Source organism: Thunnus maccoyii, chromosome 8 (assembly GCF_910596095.1).
Source record: "Thunnus maccoyii chromosome 8, fThuMac1.1, whole genome shotgun sequence".
Lineage (NCBI taxonomy): Eukaryota > Metazoa > Chordata > Actinopteri > Scombriformes > Scombridae > Thunnus > Thunnus maccoyii.
Window position 1 is genome coordinate 1,733,348 of NC_056540.1, and position 19,920 is coordinate 1,753,267.

General features: G+C 39.6%; 1 long non-coding RNA gene across 1 annotated transcript; it reads right to left on the minus strand.

Annotated features, from left to right (window-relative positions):
- Positions 1–8,647: 8,647 nt before the first annotated feature.
- On the minus strand, positions 8,648–9,852 carry LOC121901986. Its single transcript, XR_006097430.1, has 3 exons — positions 9,735–9,852; positions 9,442–9,639; positions 8,648–9,334 (listed from the first exon to the last, which is right to left on the minus strand). It is a non-coding gene; the product is annotated as an uncharacterized LOC121901986 (long non-coding RNA).
- Between the last annotated feature and the right edge of the window lie 10,068 nt (positions 9,853–19,920).

A 19,920-nucleotide genomic window follows, 5' to 3' on the forward strand; every position in this document is an offset into this window, starting at 1 on the left:
TTTACCTACTGTGTCTATGTTTATCTTTGTTAGGGGACCTGAAGACACCCACCCACCCATTGTCCCTCTAATGTGTAACTCACTTGGGTTCTGCCATTCTCATCACTGTTGTTGATCACCTCCCCATTATTCTCCCATCTTTTGATATTACAGTAACCTGGCATTATGAGATGATAATGAGTACACATCTTGTAAGCAGAATGGATCTGATGAGAAAATAACTCAATATACTCAGCAGATCTGAGTATAATAAGAAGAGATCAATGAAGGAAAGATCTTGATATTACAGGTAATAACAGAAAAAGATCTCACGAGAGAAGATACAATGAGAAAATGTCTTCTTATTACAAGGAAACCTGATGTTGTTTTCGAGATGAATGCAATTCCATAATCCAACAGCGTCTTCAAGGTAAACTCTCTCTGTGGTGTTTGTGAAGTAATAAGAGGCAATTTGTTTGCTCAGTAATAAAAGGTATTACAATATAGAGAGAACATGGTTTACAACACATATATGTTTATAGTGCCAGAGATGATTAATTTCCTTTGTGGTGCAGAGAGGATTAACTGCTGTGCTGCATACTAAACAGCAGTGGTGGAAAGTAACTAAGTCCATTTACTCAAGTACTGTACTTCAGTTAAATGTTGAGGTACTTGTACTTTACTTGAGTATTTCCATGTGATGCTACTTTATACTTCTACTCCAGTACATTTCAGAGGGAAATACTGTACTTTCTACACCACTACATTATTTTACAGCTTTAGTTACTTTTCAGATGAAGATTTGACACAATGGATAATATAACAAGCTTTTAAAATACAACACATTGTTAAAGATGAAACCAGTGGTTTCCAACCTTTTTGGCTTTTGACGTCTTACAAAAAGCAGTGTGTAGTCGGGGTCACATTTCACATGTCTATGAGTTGTTAACAGCTTCACCAAATAGTGATTTTCCCTCTAAACTTCTCACATGCTTTCATTTCAATAAATGTTCAAATGATCCAATATTTCACCAAAAATTAAAGATTAGAGAAAAAAATCCAAAAACTGAAAACAGATTTGTGTATCAGAACCTTTTTTGTTCTTCTTTCCTCTCCCATTAATCATCTCTCAACCACTCAGATTTATGTGGTGACCCTTTGGATGGGTCCCCTAGGTTGGGAACCACTGGACTAAACTAGCTAACTGTATATAAAGTACCATATGCATGTTTAGTTTAGAGTGCTTTATTAATCCCAAAAGGAAAATACAACTAAAACAGACCAAAAGAAATTATAAAAAAGGATACAATAAAAAAACCCAGAAGAATAGAGAGTGAAGATACTCCAATATGTATCGTATACACCATACTATGATAGTAATATACTGTAATATAGTGCAGGTGAAAGAATAAGGAAATGTAGCAGGTTGATTGTGATTATGTTTATTCCCTAGGTTGTAAATGTTTTAAGAAATTTTTCAAGGACAGTGATATATACTTCTTCACTGATAATCTGATTGACTACTGATTACTTTGTAGTGCCTTAAAATATGAATATGGATAGTAATAATGAGTTACTTGCTACAGTTGCAGTTCTAGTATTGATGCAAATTGCAAATTTGCATATAGACATGACTGTTCCTCAAACAAATTGACAAGGTGATCCTCTCTATCCTCCGTCCAAACTCTGCGGTTTCGACCAGATGACAGTTTGTAGCTGACTTGACCAGCTGACTTCGCTTCAAGTTGATTGGCTGTTGAAACAGGTGACGTGCGTTACGTTCCAGAACCAAACAGAGGTGACTTGACAAGCTGAGTTGCCGACAACGCAACCAGCTGACATGAGTCGAGCTGAGACGGGACAGTTTACGCAGCTTCGACTTTTCCCTGCAATGTTCTAAAACAGTTACGTCCTGTCATGAATCTTTGGATCTTTAGATATCATATATGACTACTGCAGTCTAAAAAAAGACTGGTCTAAAAAAGACCTGACTCGAATTTGATAGGTACCAACAATGGGTTGTGTGTCAGGTTTGGGACTTTTTCTGCCTAAAGTTTCTGGTTGGATAATTTTCAAATGTAATCAGAAAATTCTCTTGCTGATTCTCAGCCAGTTGTCTGCAGCAATACATCACATGTTGCGGGTAGATATGCAATATATGTTCTTAACTATATGTTCGGTTCTGGTGGGCTGCTGTCATATTAGTTATTTTTGTGTTTGATAACTTTGTCTTTGCAGAAGAAATAACAAAAATATAACTTCAGGTTGGGTCCAGGTTTCAAACTCTGCAGTACCAGGTGGGTTCAGTCAGGTCAGGTCTGAAAGGCTCAGGTATGGGCCAGGTTCAGGTCTAGGTTTAAGGCCTGAACTGAAATCTAAGCTGAACATCTGTCCTCATTTAAACACTTCACTGATAATTCTGCACACACATCATGCTGTATCACACATCTAAATGTTCTTTACAATCAGTGCTTTCTGGTACAGATTTGAAAGGTTTTTGTAATTCCCATCATCTATCTATCTATCTATCTATCTATCTATCTATCTATCTATCTATCTGAATACCTCTATGTATTCTCCTGATGTAGTCTTTTTTAATGCATTGCAGTCAGAGAGGACAGCAGGCTAAGAATGTTATTTCACTGTGCAACTGAATAAAGACTTTGAATTTTGAATGTGGAATCTTTAGAAAACACTAGAATTAATCTAAATGAATTAGCAAGTTGATTCTCTCTTCTTACAGGTCAAAGCTTATGTGATGTATGCCAGTGCATTCATTTCTTCATGTTATTTCACCACTTCCTGGTGGGTGGACTGAATGACATAAAACAGGATCTCCTTGAATAAAGCAGTAAATTATATTCTGCATGAAAAACACCACTCGCCACTTTAAAAAAAACCCAAAAACTTAGATTAGTGATTTCATCATTTTGCGATCGAGAATAATGAAGACGCATTTTGTTGGTCGGTGTTGGTGATGTCCTTTGTGGGCTGCAACACATTCACCACATAACAATTATCCCACACAAATACATGCATGATCACAGTGAATTGGATGGCATTGCCCACAGGGACAAAACTAATCTTCAGCATTTCCATTTATCAGCTGTGGGCAGAGGCTGCTCTCAGTGGATCACGGCCCATCACGTCTAACAGTGTTTGAAAGGCTGTCGACCTGTTTCCCGACAAAACAAAACCCTTTCATTCGCTCCCTCTCCTTCCATTAATTGCATCTTATAAGGGCACAGGCCAGCGTCTAATGCCTCCCAAACATATTCAATTTCATCATAATTAAGAATAGATTATCTATCCAGCTAAGCGCGATTTATCATAATCATCATTCTGACCTTTTAGGGGTTTAAATAATCTGATGCAGAGATCCATAACTCCTTGCGACATCACAATAATTTGTTTACAGCCACATCTATTTGGTATACCATCCTTTAATCAATAGCAGTAAATCTAAAGTCCATTTGCTGCACATTTCTCCTCGTGGGGGGGGGGGGGGGGAGCCTGGTTGAGAATGGAGTGATCCAGGCCTCAGGAGTTGCACCCACACCACTGCTGGCTCTTGCTCCCACAAGTTTCAATAAGATTATATCAGATAGTTAATTGTAAACAGTGTGGAGTATAGCGGGGCAGTCCATGGGGCATGGATGGATTACGATAACAGAAGTGATGGTGTCATAACTGGAGATAATCAACTGATTCATTAAGATAAGAGAGGGAACGATAGCTGGGAAGGATCTTTTCCACAGCACTTGTACACAGCTTGTTCACCATCTCGCTCATTAAATAGAAATGAAACGGCAAGCTGTTGGATCCATTTGGCGTTGCACCATTAAACCTACTGGATGTTGATGGGCTGTCATCAAGCTGCCAAGTATCCAGTGGATGTAGGCATAGAAAGATGGCAGCTGCCGACCCACAGTGCAGCACAGTGCCGAGCAGACTTCCACTGGTTTCCAAACAGGTGAAGTAGCTGTTTTCACTAACATGCTGGTCTTGTAATTTGACCTTTTTGTCAAATTAGCAATTGTTACATATCACTTGGAACATTCTATGCTCTTCTCAAAACTTGTAAGCACTGTGCATGGCGATAAAATTGTAACCTTTGTCATTGTTTTTCATTTTTATTCCTTGGCAATATTTGAAATTTTCTAACCTCTGTTGCACTCAAGAAACACAGCTTCCATTAAAGGGGACATATTCAGCACATTTACAGGTTTATATTTATAATCTGGGGCTCTACTATAATATCTTTGCATGATTTACAGTTCAAAAAACTCCTTTTATGCAGCCCCTCAGTTCAGTCTCTGTCTGAAACAGGCAGCCTGTCTCTTTAAGACCTCCCTCATGATGAGCCCACTCTGCTCTGACTGGCCAACTTTTGGAAGCTGCTCCTTGGGAGACTCAATGGAACAAACAAAGGTCACTTTTTCTCATTATTTAATTGAAATGTCAACATCTCAAATACCTCTGTACATGTTCTAGCTGAAATAGTGAGAGTGGTCTACATAAACAACACATGGAAAAACCTTAGCAACAGCCTTAGCAACCAAGGCTACAGAACTGACGACCGTTTATGGGCATGTGCGATGAGTCCATGTCAGTTTGTCGGCAAGATAGAACAAATACGAATAAAAAGAAATACATTGTTCTGTGCAGGTTGAAGCCCTGACTTTTGACTTGCAGGGAATATTTTTACATACATTAACCTTTTAATTTGGAACTTTGACCATGTTTAACATACATATCCAACATCATTCTTTAACTTTCTTTCTCTAGGACCATAGGTATATTTAGAGTACTGGATACTGTGTTCCAAGATGGCGTCTTATTCATTACTGGGAACATATACTGAAAAAGTTCTCCAGGCCTCTGGAAGTTTGGGCCAGCAGAGCATCAGCATTAAGACTTCACTGGCTTTCAGACTAAATGCTAGAGTGGAGGGGAGTGGAATGAACACATTTTTTTTGATTTTTGTGTCCAGCCCATATTATAACCTAACACAAAACATAACATTCCTGTAAAACAGTGTTGGTGTGGATAACACTGTAGAAGAACAAGTCATCTTACGTAAACATTTTGTTAACTTGTTGGTGCGTTCTTGTATGATCCGTTTGATTACTTACTGATCTGCAGCCCATATGGTTAAGGATTACTTGGTTAAAGTCGGCAGGTAAGGGGACAAAAGAAAACCATGTTGACTGTTAGGCGACAGGATGCAAACAGTGGTCTCTGGTCACATGTCACACTATTTCCTGTTCTTTTCGATGAAAACAGTATTGCTTGTATTTTAAATCTCACTTAGAACTCCAGTTGTCAATCAAAATAAAAATAAGTTTTTGTTAATTATAACAGCATACAGCTGCTGGCACACTACACACACATTAGGACTATTCAGCTGGAAAAATATTCCCAAGAAAAGAAGATTCTGTTATTATACTACATGTCATAAAAGATCATTAAATGTTAGCATGATTTTTTTTTTTTAAATGTTACTGGATCAATCATGTTAGTGTATAAAGTGATTTTTATTGTTACATGAGAAGTTGGAATATGTTTATTAGCTTTATGTTTGACAGTGACATGGTCATTGAGGCTAGGCTAACCTGGGTCTCTGCGAAATTCATTACACTTGTAAAGCTCGCTCAATAGTGCGTTGTACTGTATATTTGTTTTTATTGCAATGTAGAAATATAAAGTGACAACTTGTGTTGTTTTCAAGTAATTACCCTGACGGTTTAAGTTTTACTATTTCAAAGCATTTACAAGAGTGAGTTTATCCCAGTGTCTGTTCATGACACTTCAGTTCTAGTCTACAGCCTTCATAAAAAAGTTTTTGAAATTTGAGGAAGATTAAGATCAGTTAAGTTTAGTTTGACTTCATTTTTTAACTTAGTTGTGTCATGATGTCACTGATAGGCAAATAGCATTTGAGCAGACTCTAGCTACTGTCCATTGAAAAAAAGCTGGTAACACTGGCTGGAACTATTTCTCTTTATCCATGTGGGCAGAACTTCTGTGCAGTGTCTCAGCTGTAGCGCAGGTTTCCAGATACAGTGTGTGAGCACAGGTTTTGGTCTTTCGGTACTAAACCTGGAAACATCACCAAGGCAAGACTTTAAGAAGCTGAGAGGAGTTGATGCACAAAAAACTTAACCTAAAACAACTCTCATTTCTGTTTGTCTATGGATACGACATGGTGATTAGTGAGCTTTAGCTATTGTTGCCAGGTGTTTTTCCCCCTAACAATATCCTGAGATTGATGTCTCATGTCTGTGTGTCTAGTATTTCCCAGTATAATTTGATATGCTTGGGTATAACTGTCACTATCTTTATGTGATGTTTAAATGCCATCATGTGGTAGAGTATTTGACCGAACATTGGTAATAAATCATCCAGCTGCTCTTTACCTGATGTGTGTTTGCGACTACATTCTGTACTTTTCACTGTGTTCCTGCCTGAGCCAGGATCATGGAGATAATGAGGAGCTGGATGATGGATGGATAGATTGATTGAGCTATGAGATCCCACTGTTTATGTCTCTTTTGAAAGCTAATAATACCAAAATCAATATGTGCTGCTAGCCTGTGAGGCTAACTAGAAGGTGTTGGAGGAGATACAGATAACTTGAGGACGAGTATGGCGGCAGCTCTTTGTAGACAATCTCTTCCTCAATCTCCTTCCACTCTTCCCATCTCCATACAGCATTTGGACTGGTGTTGTTAGTATTTACCCAGCCCGTGCTGTGGCTGGGCTCCGCAGGCACCACAGCCATCTAATTGCCTGTCACATGAAAAGCTTTGTCTTTTGTCACCACGGATCAACTGGAGATCAATACTGCCAACAGAGAGAGTGAGGCGGGTGTGTCTATGTATGTGTGTGTGTGAGGAGACAAATGAGTTTGAATACCTGCGAGGAAAGGGAAGCTTTGAAGGATGCAGCAGCATTACTGTCATCTTGTCGCCTGGCGAGCACAGAGAGAGGGGGCTTATGTGCACACGCAGAATATTTCAACACACATGCAATGTGGCATACACAGGCTGTGACACACTGCCTCACAGCGCTGTCAAGTGCAGGGTTAAAAAGTGGGTGGACTCTAGCTGGAAAACCTCATTAAGTTTTAATTCCTTTCTGTATCCTATTTCTATAATGGGGAATTGATTTTTACTTAGTGCACTGGACCAGAAATAATTCTATTTCAAATCATTTTATTCTCCTCTGTTTGTCTTTGTGTGTGTATGTCAGTGTGTATATGTGTGTGTGTGTGTGCGCGTGTGTTAGTTTTCCCACATTTAGCCAAGACGCTGATGTTTTTCCTTAATCCGTTTGGAGCGAGAAAAAGAGTGTGTCATTCTTTTTGAACACACACTGTTTAGCTGCTTTAATGGATGCGCACTTGCTAATGCTTTCAGTGGAATACATACCTTTAATACCTTCAGTATTATAACATAGCAGATGCTTCTTTGAAGGATGACAGCATGCCATCACTGAGCAATAACAGTGCCATTTGCTTCTTGCGATGATATCAAGGTAATTTCCTCCTTATTTCAACAAACAATTCATAATTACTTCCAAATAACTTCTTAAGATGAAAGTCTTTAGATAGTGTTGTCAGAGAACATGAGATAATGAGGCCTGGCTGAGCCACAAACAGCATATTGATTGGCTGCGAGGTTGAAATTGGATTCCCGCACATGATCCGGAAATAACACCTCTGCTTTGTTTTTCTGCCCAGGGAGAGCAGGGTTTCTCTGTTAGCTTAGCTACAATCACAGCTGGTGCGGAGAGGAAACGCTCCAAATGGTTTTCCTCTCGCGGTTTCTTTAGCAAAGTCCAGGATCTCTCAAGTGATTATCCACTGTAACATTGTATACCCATGTAGCACTAAGGCTATTGTATCCTGTTAAGTTGGAAAGACCGCTTGTGCTACACGATTAAAACAAACAAACCTCTTGCGTTGAAACTAGCAAGCATAAATGCTGGCTGGAGCCACTTGGACATACAAGTCAAATGTGCAGTAATCTGTCAAAAGACCCTGAATTAACTAACTAGCTATGAGTCTTTAGATAAGCCAAAAGTTCAAGTATTTTGACGGTTCACTTTATCCAGCCTCTTGCTAGCTTGTTATAGCGTGATAGATGCAAATTCATATCTTGTATTTTCCTGCAGGAAACAACATTAGGTCAATCCACAATTGCTAAAGTGAACACTATGCAAGTTTAAGTACAGCTCCGTCATACTTTTAACACACTTTTAATACCGGTAATCTTTTCAGACAGTGAAGTCAGGACACAGCATTTAGGAGGAAAGAGTAGTAGAGAGAGAAACATGTAGATGTAAATAAGGTACAACATTTAAAGAGAAAAAAATAAATAAATAAAGGCAGGGTTCAATGTAAAATTTTCCCCACTGGCCCACTTGGCCAGTAGATCAGAATTTTATTGGCCCCTTGTATAGTTTCACAGGAGTGGCATCCAAAAAATGAAAATAACTCTTGTTTTCCATAATTTTGGTGATTTATTATAGTAATATGTATATCAGTGAAGTTCCCTTTAGATTTGGTTGTTTTCCTTTAGTTATGAATATGTAATGTTGATATATTACACAAATATGCAAAATATAAAATTAGGCACATATTGGATCAGTAAATGAATGGTGTACAAATGAAGGTTTCTTTATATTTTGTGTAAAGCCAGTGGGTATGGAATACACAGAGAGAGGAGAAAAGAATTTATGATAACTTGATAATAAACTCAATTAAACAAAATTAACATTAACAATTAAATAAATGCTGAGAGATCTGTACTAACAGTGAGAGAAAGAACATAATTGCATTTGTTTGTGTGTGCGTGTTCACTCAAAGCTCCCTCTGTCTGCTTCCATGAGCCACCTGTCCACTGCAGACATGGAGTTGAACTGTTCCATGTCTGGACCCTCCAGGCTAATAAAGAGCTGCCTTGTCAGTGTGTTTACACTGAGTTTGCTCCTCCAGTCTGACTTGATACATTTCATGGCACTGAAGCCCCTCTCGACAGATGCTGTGGACAGAGGCAAAGGAGGAAGTTGCAGAAGTTTTTTCTTTGATCATCATCCACAAAAAAGTCCTGCCAGGCATGACCATAGCACTGAGCCACTCTGCACCATCACAGCCCATACGGTCGAGCACATCAGCAAAGTGCTTGGTGACTGTGATGATGTGGTCACTTCCATAGCTGGCCAGCTTCTGATGGTCAGCAGGTCACTCCTGAGGATCCACGAGCCTTCATGCAGCTAGCAACACTTGATGGGATTTAACACCCTGGAAACGGTATTGGTGACCACAGAAGACAAGAGCTCCCTCTTCACACTGGGGAAATAATGTAGGTTAGTATAATCTCAGTATGAGACGGGCTGAAAATGAAACCAGAATTGTCCACTTTAAGAAAAGTTCCCTCATCATGTTTAGAAATCTACCTGTGGAACTCCTCTCTGCTTTCCCTGAACCTCAGCAGCTGCACATTGTGAAATGTTCCCTCTTGAGTTTGTGCTAGAAAGCTCTCAACATACTGTCCTGCCTCTGTTTCCATGCCCGTCAGCCTCAGCACTGCAGTTTCAAAGGCATACGATGCCTCTAGCAGGGTAAGCCCATCCTCCTGCAGCTTGACACTCAAGCTGCAACAATTAAAAAACATCATTTCCCTTGGCTCTACACCTCAACTGACATACATAATAAACTCATCTGACAGATACATTTAAAAGAAACCTACCAATGCAAGACTTTGAGGATGTTTTGCACAAGAACAAAAAAAAAAGAGCAGATGTTAGAAGTAGTTTAATAGCTGTAGGCACTGCTTTGCTCTTCCAACCATTTCAGCACTTGCAGATCTGTTTGATTTACACAAGCACAGAAAAATAAAGTTGACTTAGGGGATGGACTGTAAGACGGTATGATTAAATAGGCAATAGGAATTGATTGCTTGCCTTGTTTGCATGGTGTTCTCCATCTGCACAAGCATCCCTGGGCAACTTTTCAAGTGTCCTGAGTGCCCTCACCACATGCGGGAGCCATCTTGTTCCCCCCAGGTTCGTTGGCTTCCATCTTTTTGTGGAGTGCAACTGCCAGATCTTTTAGTTCTCTCCGTGCCACAGGGAATAATGATACTGTTTGTACAGCCCTTTCAGAACGCCCATCACCTGAAATAGAATTATAAAGGTGAGAGAATTAAACAATGTAATGCCTTTAACAACATATGTTCTAATTTCACTTTTGAAATTTTAATACTAGTTTTTACACAAACAGGATTCACTTGGACTTTTCTGTACAGGTAAGTATCACAGGAAGAGTTAGGTTTATGTAGAATAGGATTTTTTCCTAACAGGCTAGTCTACAATGTAGAAGTAAACATTGCTGTAGGTTGGCTTAATTCTTTACTGTTACTTGCCTTTCTCATTCTGTCATTGTCTTTCATGGCATCCATTGCTGCCAACTCCAAGCCATATCCCAGGCACTGGATGTTTACCAGATGGGGAACTTCGCCTCGTAGGAGTGTGGTGACACCCCCAAACCACCCCACCATCACAGTAGCCCCATCAGATACGAAGCCCACAATCTTCTCTTTCCACTGAGAAAGCTTTGCCTTCTCTAGTGCTGTAGACAGAGGGACACTTATTTTTATCATTACAGTCAAAAAGTGAAAACACAGCAATACAAACACTAGATTCAATAACATGTCTTACCAGTGTTTATTGCAGAGTAGTGCCCAGGCACAGCGGTATGCTGGAGCTCCTCTACTGCAATGAACACATTTTTGGGCCTTCCGTTGTTTCCACTGCTCAGGATCCTGATGTACATCCCCTCAAGATCTGAGCCGCAGTGTCTGCCAACACGCTTTAACGGCAAATTACAACTGCAATTGCTCAGTCTCTCTATCTCTCACTCATTCACTCACTCGCTCAACTCACTCACATCTCTCTCTCACACACACACACTCTCTCTCGCTCTCTTTCTCTCTCATGCACACAAACAAGATGAGATGACATTGTCGGTACTTGTCACACTATAACGTATTTGCAGATTTACAGTAGTTGTGAACTTTAACTCACCATCGACATGGCGTATTGGTGATATATTGGGATCCTACATCCACTGCATCCGTCTTTAGAAGAGTGACCTTCTCTTCATAAGTGGTGAGGGGCTGCTCACGTTGTGTTAATAAGCTTCACCAGATGCTGGTGATTCTCAGTATTCACCCGTCTTACCCAGATGTTAAGCGGCTGGCTAGCATACACTGCAAGTGCTTTCTACTTTTGTCGTGTGTGTGGAGCGCATGTTTTTGATAACTCCCTTAACGTCCCTTTAATCTTAATCCTACTGACTGGGTTACCCACAGACCCCAGAGGTTTACTTTTCATCATATCTCACAGGTTTTTTATTCTGTCATTCCAATTTTTCATGACTTTGTCAATCAATATGTTCCTAATGACTTCATATTATTGTTTTCTGTTTCTGTTTTAATTAGTGCTTTTTAAAAATAGCAATGTGTTGGGGTCCTGAGGGACCCCAGTCAATAGATGGAACAATCTATTGAGTTCATGTTTGCCATGGGTCCTAAATTAAAGGACAGTCATTTTGAAGGAGCCTGACATGGATACAGCAGACACAGATTTCCTCATGTGTTCTGTCAACAACCCTAAATACTGCTCTTCCTAGGGGTGCATTGGGAAAGGGTTAACCCTAACCCTTAAATAATAATCATCTGTTTTTTTCAGATGACATTAATTACATAACTAATAATGTTTTGAGAAGAAATAAGTTAACATTGTTGTAGCTTTCTGTGTGCTTCCAAAGAAACTGTTTAACTTTGTTAAAATCATCAAGATTTCAACTTCTGACGCTTTTTTTTTTCGGAAAGACAGATGAATGAAAGTATAGAAGCTAGTGGGCCTGAGAATAGCCAGGATGTGATGTCATAACTTTGTCACTCTATTGGCAATGCTTTCCATATAAGGGTTATTCCTAATTCATTAAACCTGGGTGTTATTTTTGTAATTTTGGCCATCATCCCTGTTGATAATTGATGGCTGAGCTCTGAGAACACAGTGACTAAAACTAAGTCCAACAGTGCAAGTGGTCAGACGATCAGACGGGTTGTGATGAATTTAAACCCAGTCAAACCTATGTGGAACAGAAAATTAACGGCAAAATCATCACAGAAACTGTCCTTAATGAACTTCCATTCATTTATTTCCCATAAGACGTTTCAAAAGATTTTTAGGGGATACCTTTCTTGCATGCTCAGCGTTCTGTGAGTTACACGGTATTGATGATGCTTACCGTATGTACATTTAAGTGGCACTGCTTACGGGCATGACGATGAGGATCTCTGACACAATCAATCTTGATAGGGTTAAGGAGGCTTCCAGTGCCTCATCAGACATTTACTCTCTGTGGGTGTGAAAGTCTCCACAGGCTGCATCTCCGGCCCAGCAGCCTGCACTGGCTTCAGTTACTAAGACGACTAATAGGCTGCTACCCTGGTGCATCGTATTATGATCGATTGGGATTCATACTGTGCTGTTATATCAAATTCACAGTGATGATGATCCTCTCCTCCTAGTGAAGAATAGCCGCACTGCCTTATTTCCCCTTTGACATTAAAAACAGGGCTGGTTATTATATATCCTGATATCATTTTCTTCTTCTTGCTGCCACTGATTCTGCTTTCTCAACTCAACTTTCTCCCCCAACTTCCTCACAACCTATTTGTCTTCTCTCTCTCACCCATTCTACCTGCCTCTCTCCTTCCATCTCACACGAAGCAGACGCTCTTATTAAGACTGAACTCCCCTGCATCTTCCTACCCCTGCCTTCACCTTGCCCTCATCTGCTCCCACAGCTTTCTTGCAGCCGCCCAATTTCACCAACCTGAGATTCTGAGTTCCACCTTTGGTGGAGAGAGGCCTTCTCTGGGGATCCCAAAGCAATAATACAGCATCAGAGGCAAGGGCAATAATCAAATCTAATGCACTCACTGATCTGACTTCCATAACCCCCCTTATTCCTTAATTTATTAGACTTGGGAAAGAGGAGGGATTGAGGAATTCAATGTGTGTCTGGCTCCCAAGATGCTTTCAGGAGATATATTGTTTATTGCTTTGGGTTTTTACCTGCTATATCAATCTGTTTCAAAAAAAAAAAGTAGCATTTTGAGATCTTTTGGAGAGTACATAATGTTTTTGACTAAGCTTTTGCTATTGTATTAAGTTTCACGACTTTTCCGGATGACTAAAAAATAAAAGTAAATATCAGTGTTTAAGTGTACAAGATGATTGAAAGCCTCAACCAAAGGACATGACCCGGCTGTTAACCGGTGACACATGGAAGTTGCTTGAGGATGGACAATGAAAGATGCTACTCTGACTACAGCACCAGCTATGTTTGACAGGATTGTTTCACTCACAGCTTCAATGAAAGCTTATGGGAGAAGGAAAGACAGATAAATATGAAATTTTTAATTACAGTGTGAACCTTTTGCAAGGGCATCCATTTCCTTGTCACTGCCTCAACTATTAACATCATTGAATTTTCACTCTACCGTGGCCAATATTTACTGTCAATGTATAAAATGCATGTATATGTTTCTGCGGAGGCCTCACTATTTACACAAGTTGTTAATCAGTACAATTATTTCTTTCTTACGGCAACAAATTGCAGTTGAGTATTGTTCGTAGAATTTCATAAATGAAAAATAAATGCAGAGTTATTGGAAATCATTGATGTGTGAAATGTTAAAGGGACAGTTTGACATTTAGAAAATACACTTGTGTGCCATCTTATTCAGTCGGATGAGATAATGAATTTCTCTGTGCATCCACTGCAGACATGGATCCATTGTTTTAGCAGCCTACGTTAGCACAATGATCAGCATTAGGGGGAAAACTACCAAGATAGCTTTGTCAAAAAAAAAAAAAAAGAAAAAACACCTTCAAATAACTCCAAAGAAGTGAATCCAGTTAGTAATTATTATAATTATTATTTCTTCATTTGCTTCATTTCACCAAAGGAGGAGATGTTCATGTAGACAGCAGATAAGCTACAAGAGGGATTTTAAAGCAGTGCGGTTTGTCATTTTTGTGTTTACACAGAGTTGCAAGAGTCCTTTGAGACCTTTACATTTAGATTGGTTATGTTTTTACATTACATTCTGGACTCTTTGTCTAAAGCGACTTTGGGCAGAAGTCAGTCAAGGACACTTCAATGAAAATCAATCCCTCCTGCAATACAAGCCTAAAGGAAAAGGTAGGGATTATGCTCTTTGAGCCACTAGAAGACTTTTAATGGGGGATATCTGTGCAGAAGTGTTGGGTTTTATTGATGATAGCTTAACAGTGATCCAAAAACTGCAAAGTAGAAGAATTAATAGGCATCTTCACAAAAGACATTTGATGGTAGGATAGGTGTAAATAATCAAATGAATGATGGCTGAATTTCATTTACCTGCTTCACTTTCAGGGTCACACTGTCATGTCTTGATGGGAAACTTGAATAAAACAACCATTGTTCTCGTTGTCAGTTGCAACCTGTTCTTTTCCTCCTCCAGAGGAGTGGAGAGTATGACATGACTCTGCTTTTGCACTGATTGAATTAGTGCTGTGGTTTGTACAGTTGAGCCACTATTTGAGGATTTATGATGTGATCAAAGCTATTTCGTACAGACATTAAACTTTTATTTTATCTGAGTGGTTTAAATGTGGAATTTCTGACAGCCCTCCCTATCAAGTGACATAACCTGAGTAAGATGGGACCTGCAACACTAACAGTAATGGAATAATCTCTTATAATCCTGAAATAGGACTCCTCTGAAAAGTCTTTTAGACAACATCTTAATGAAATACTGTTCATGTGGTGGAACTTTTGGCTGAAAAGAAGGATTCTGACAAACAGTTCAACAGGAGAACATAGAATGACAGCTTTTTATTTGTTGAAGAGATAATATCCGTCATTATTATTCTTACCATCTACGTTAATCAGATCTGAGACATGTTTGTCCAAACTGTGGCTGGTGAGGAAGCTCTGCACAGGAGGAGTAATTATGTAATAAGTCTCTGTTGAGATGGGGCTGGCAAACTAGGAGAAATATTGGCTAGTGTCCAGAGAGGCAGCATCAGTTGTTGAAACACAGATGGGATTAATGATACATCAATACTCTCTCTCAATTCATATGCGTCTAGTCTCACTCATCTCTAAATCTGTACTGATTTGTTTAGCATTAGATCAGGGCCACAGTGTCTGGCTAAACACCATGCATCAATGTGAAGACGGGCTGATAGAACACTTTTTTTCCCTGCTTTATGATATAGTTACTTTATGGACCCTATCTTACGCCTGGTGCAAAGCGACGCCAAGCGCAACACAAGTGTCTTTGTTAGTTTAAGACCGACGCAGTTGTCATTTTCCCGTCCAGCCTCCACGTTGTTTAGATAGCAAAGAAACTTGCGACCATCAGAGCGCCCATGGGCATGTTCGTCTTAAAGTAAGGTGTGGTCAGGCACATTGTTGGCGCATTGCTATCTTGAGGCAGCAGAGAGCGATTGCGCTATTGACCAAAAAAAACCTGTCTGAAGTCAATGGTGCAATGTTTCACTGTTATTTTAAGGGCGCATTATCAAGACAGTAATATGCACCGACACAACGCGCATACACTCTGCTTGTTACACACACAGGATGCACAGCAGCGTACAAACATGCAAAAGATTACAAATAAAAGCAAACGATACTGACGACAGTCATATCATGTTAACTGGGCCTAAAGAAACCAAAGTTGTAATTAAAAAAAAAAAACTTTTTCAAAAACCAAACGAAGATAAATTTGCAACAAATTAATGAACAGGATGTTAAACTGGGACCATGGATTGTGCGCTTTCACTTTGCACACGAGCAGATCTGTTTCCTCTGCAGAGAAGTCTTCCTTCTTACTACTTGGCAAATGTGCCGTCATCATAGCAATCTGCCAAGGTGCAAGCGCACCTGGCTCTTAAAGGGAATATGAGATGACTCTCTGATTGGTTTATTGCATGTTAGGCTGAAAACACACCAATGATTAATTAGGAGACTATGGACAACCCCTTTGAACCATGCGCCTGGCGCATCGACCATTTCTCTGCAGCAAAAGTGAATTTGGACACACCTTAAATGCAATTGTGCTTCAGACTGTGCGCTTTAGATCGTTAACATAGGGCCCTACATCTGTAACTGCCTAAATATACACTATATCACTAATTCTACAGGAAAATGATTTGGGGCAGTGTGACAAAATCAAGTAGTGTTTGTTTAAACTTTCGTAAAGGACAGGTACACAATTTTTCAAGTCTGTCTTAAAACAACAGTCAGGAGCCCAAATGAACATTGAAACATGTTTTTCTTGCTGTAATCATTCCTCCTGTTCATACTGACTATTAGAAGATCCCTTTATAATGCACTTACAATATAAGTGATGGGGGACAAAAGTCCCACAGTCCTTTTAAATACAGTGCAAAAATGTATTTAAAAGTTTATCTGAAGCTAATATGAAGGAAACACAAAGAGGGAATTTGATGCTAAAAAGACTGTAAATGTGTCAGATATCCACTTGATATGACTAATTCAGACTGCTGAAGCCTCATATAAGCTTTAGATCAACTTTTAAATACATTTTTGCACAAAATGATTGTGTGGATTTTTGCCTCCATCACTTATATTGAAAGCACATTTGAAGGGGATCTTTTAATAGCCAGTATGAACAGGAAGAATGATTACAGTGAGGAAAATCTCTTTCACTGTTCATATGGACACCTGACTGCTGTTTTAAGACAGACAGGAAAAATTGTGAACCTATCATTTAATGCCTGGTTCAAATCAAATATGGGAAAATGGTGAAAAAAGCATTGTAGGTAAAGAATATCCCTTTTTTCTTCAAGGAATGCATAGTCATGGTCCTGGACTGAATATTGAAATATGATTTATTTCTCTAATTTAACTTAATGTCATTTAAAGGGGGTATGAATTTGATTTTAAAGACGTTGTCAGCTACTAGCATCAGTACAGTACACTGGAGAGTTTGCTCAGTCATCATTGATTTAACTATAGATGCTAAAACTATGCAGCTGAAGTATGTCTGACTCAGTTAAAAGCTCCAGAGCAAGCTAGTAAATTGAGACTGTTTTGTTAAAAAAAAAAAAAAAAAAAAAAGAGAAGAGTATTCCTCGCATCCAATATGCATATCTTTGAGTGCGGGTTCAAATCAGAGCACCTGCAAGAGTCCTGCACAAACACATAGAGCACATGTAAACTCCACAGAGAGACCTTGGAAGGGTTCAGTCCAACAATCCTGCTGCAATGGAGTGTTAGAGCTACAGCTGTCTTGCTGCTAGGTGAATAAATAGGGTTTATGTAAGGTCAAACACTGCCGCAATAACAGCTCTTTTAACATGTTTGGAAAGGTTCTGAACAGAAATGTTAATTGGATTTCTCTGGTTGCTCTGTCCTTTTGACATCACTATTGTGGGCTAACTTCATTGCTTCATAGTGTGTGCATGTGCATGCTACCCGATGGGTCAACATTTTCAATGCACACCAACAACACCAAGGTAAAACAGCATCATGCAAACGCACACACACTGCATGCTCCTCATCGTCCCTGAATTCTGAACATATAATCAACATTTTAATCAGTACAGCTATCTACACGGGTTGTGTAATGGCTCATTTTTCACTCGTGCTTTATGCACATAGCCGCGACCAAAAAACCTATTTTTAGGCTTCAAAGCTGCAACAATTAGTCAATTAATCGATCAACAGAAAATTAAAAGGCAACTATTCTGATTATGCTGCCAAAGCACGGATGACTTACACTTAACACTGTGGCTGAATGCATCCTATGTAGATACAGACAGAGGACTGAAGCTCCTGCTCTGCTAACGTGCTGCTGTCACTACACAGCCTATTTGGACACAATGATAGACATTGCATCTTTCACACTTCATCTTTCCATATCGCTTCCTGTCACAAAAAAAGAATGTTGCTTGTTTTTCTTCCTCACTTCTTCCACCATAAACACTGCTAGAGTTTAGTTTTACATCATAAGCAGTCCAGAAGATTTCCAGTCAAGCCACTGACTCACCATGTTGTTTGTTTGACTGAATAACAGATATCTTAAGGTTAATGATGTAATGAGTTATTAATCTTAAAAAAAGCTGCTTAAAGCACTACCTGGAGTGAAAACAACTCCTTTCATTCATTCCTATCTGCTCTCACACTCCCCACACCACTGTGCTGACAGTTTGTGTTCACCTCTGCTACCTCTGCTGCAAAGCTAAAAAACCACAACCCAGATTTTGCCAAGATATACAGACAATGACTACATTTACACTTAATGAGAGACCAAACTTTATGCAGTCAAAGCGGCCTTAATATAGATCCTAAAAATCGCATCCTTATATATACATCCTTAATACAAATGGAACTGCCCTTAGGCATGCTGCAAGAACACTTGCAAAGCAAAGTTTAACTTGATTTACTCAGCGTAGTGGAGGCATAATCAGTCACAAGTGTTTGGCTTATAAATGTGGATGTTGTTATTTACATGATAACTGTGTATGCTGTCATAATTCAAAATCTTTGCCTAATACTGCGTGCTTGTTGAAATGAGGCAGAATGCCCATCAAGCCACTGATTCCATTTCCAAAGCCAAACACAGAAATGGCTTTGGCCGTGGCTCATGCCTCTCAGCGTCTGTGCCTTAATCACAGCACTCAGCTCCGAAATACACCCAAAAGCCTGTCAGTGTGGAGACAGCAGCAGGGGTGTGTGGTCCATTAAGGGCGCTGAGGTGCCGCCCCTCCAGAAATTGCAATTGTGGAATACATATTTTAATAAAAAATCATTTTTTTTATTGTTGTGTGTGTGTGTGTGTGTGTGTGTGTGTATAAATTTCAGTAGTTACTCTCACATAAATCATACACAATTACAGAAACGTGTTATGATCAATGAAAAAGTGCTGCCTACAGTCTTTGTCTGTGTGCCACAGGGTGTACTTTTCTCCAGTGGTACGTATATTTGGTTTTACTTGGTAATTTTTATGCCCAAGAAATGCTGCCAGATTGCCCAATTGCTGCTTCTTTAAGAGATAACATTTACTCCCTGAAGGCAGGCAAAACATAGGAGGATGGTTGTGGTACTGTGGTGATAAATGCAAAGTGAAAGCAGTTGGTAAGTGGCCACCAAAAGGTACTTTTTTGAACTTTTAGAAATCGCTAGCCACCAGCAGCTGACTCTCTGCTGCATTGTACGGCGCAGGCTCACGGCAAAAATACACAAAGCTACCCGGGGCCGTAGCCCCACCTAGTGGAAAAGTCACACAACGCCACTGGACAGCAGCGGGATTAAATTGATGACATAGGTGACTCCTCACACTTTTTAGTTCAAGAAATCACACTCTGCTCTTCATCTGCAAAAGAAGAGAAAAAACAGAGCAATTCCATTCCTGAGGGGCATGGCACCATAAGCACAGGCCAGGTTTGATAAATCACATTTCAAGCCTATGTTGTGGTTTGTGTGCATGTGTGCATGTGTGTGTGTGTGTGTGGTCATTGACAGGCAATCAGTCTTACTTTAATGTGTTGAGATTGAAACCATATAATCAACAGCAGTCTGTGCCTCCACACTGCCACGGCCCCCACTGCACTTACACCTAAATATTTATTCTACTATCTGTCTCCTACACATGCACAGCTCAAAACACATCAGACTTTAACACAGACATGCTTCCACATCCTACGAACCTACGCAAAAACATATTAGTCAAAGTGTCCATGCGTCACAGTCATAGCCCATCCATCGTACAGCGTTCAGTGTTTTACATTTAAAATGATGATCACTATGTCCCTGCTGATGGAAACCTAGGGTACTAATACAAA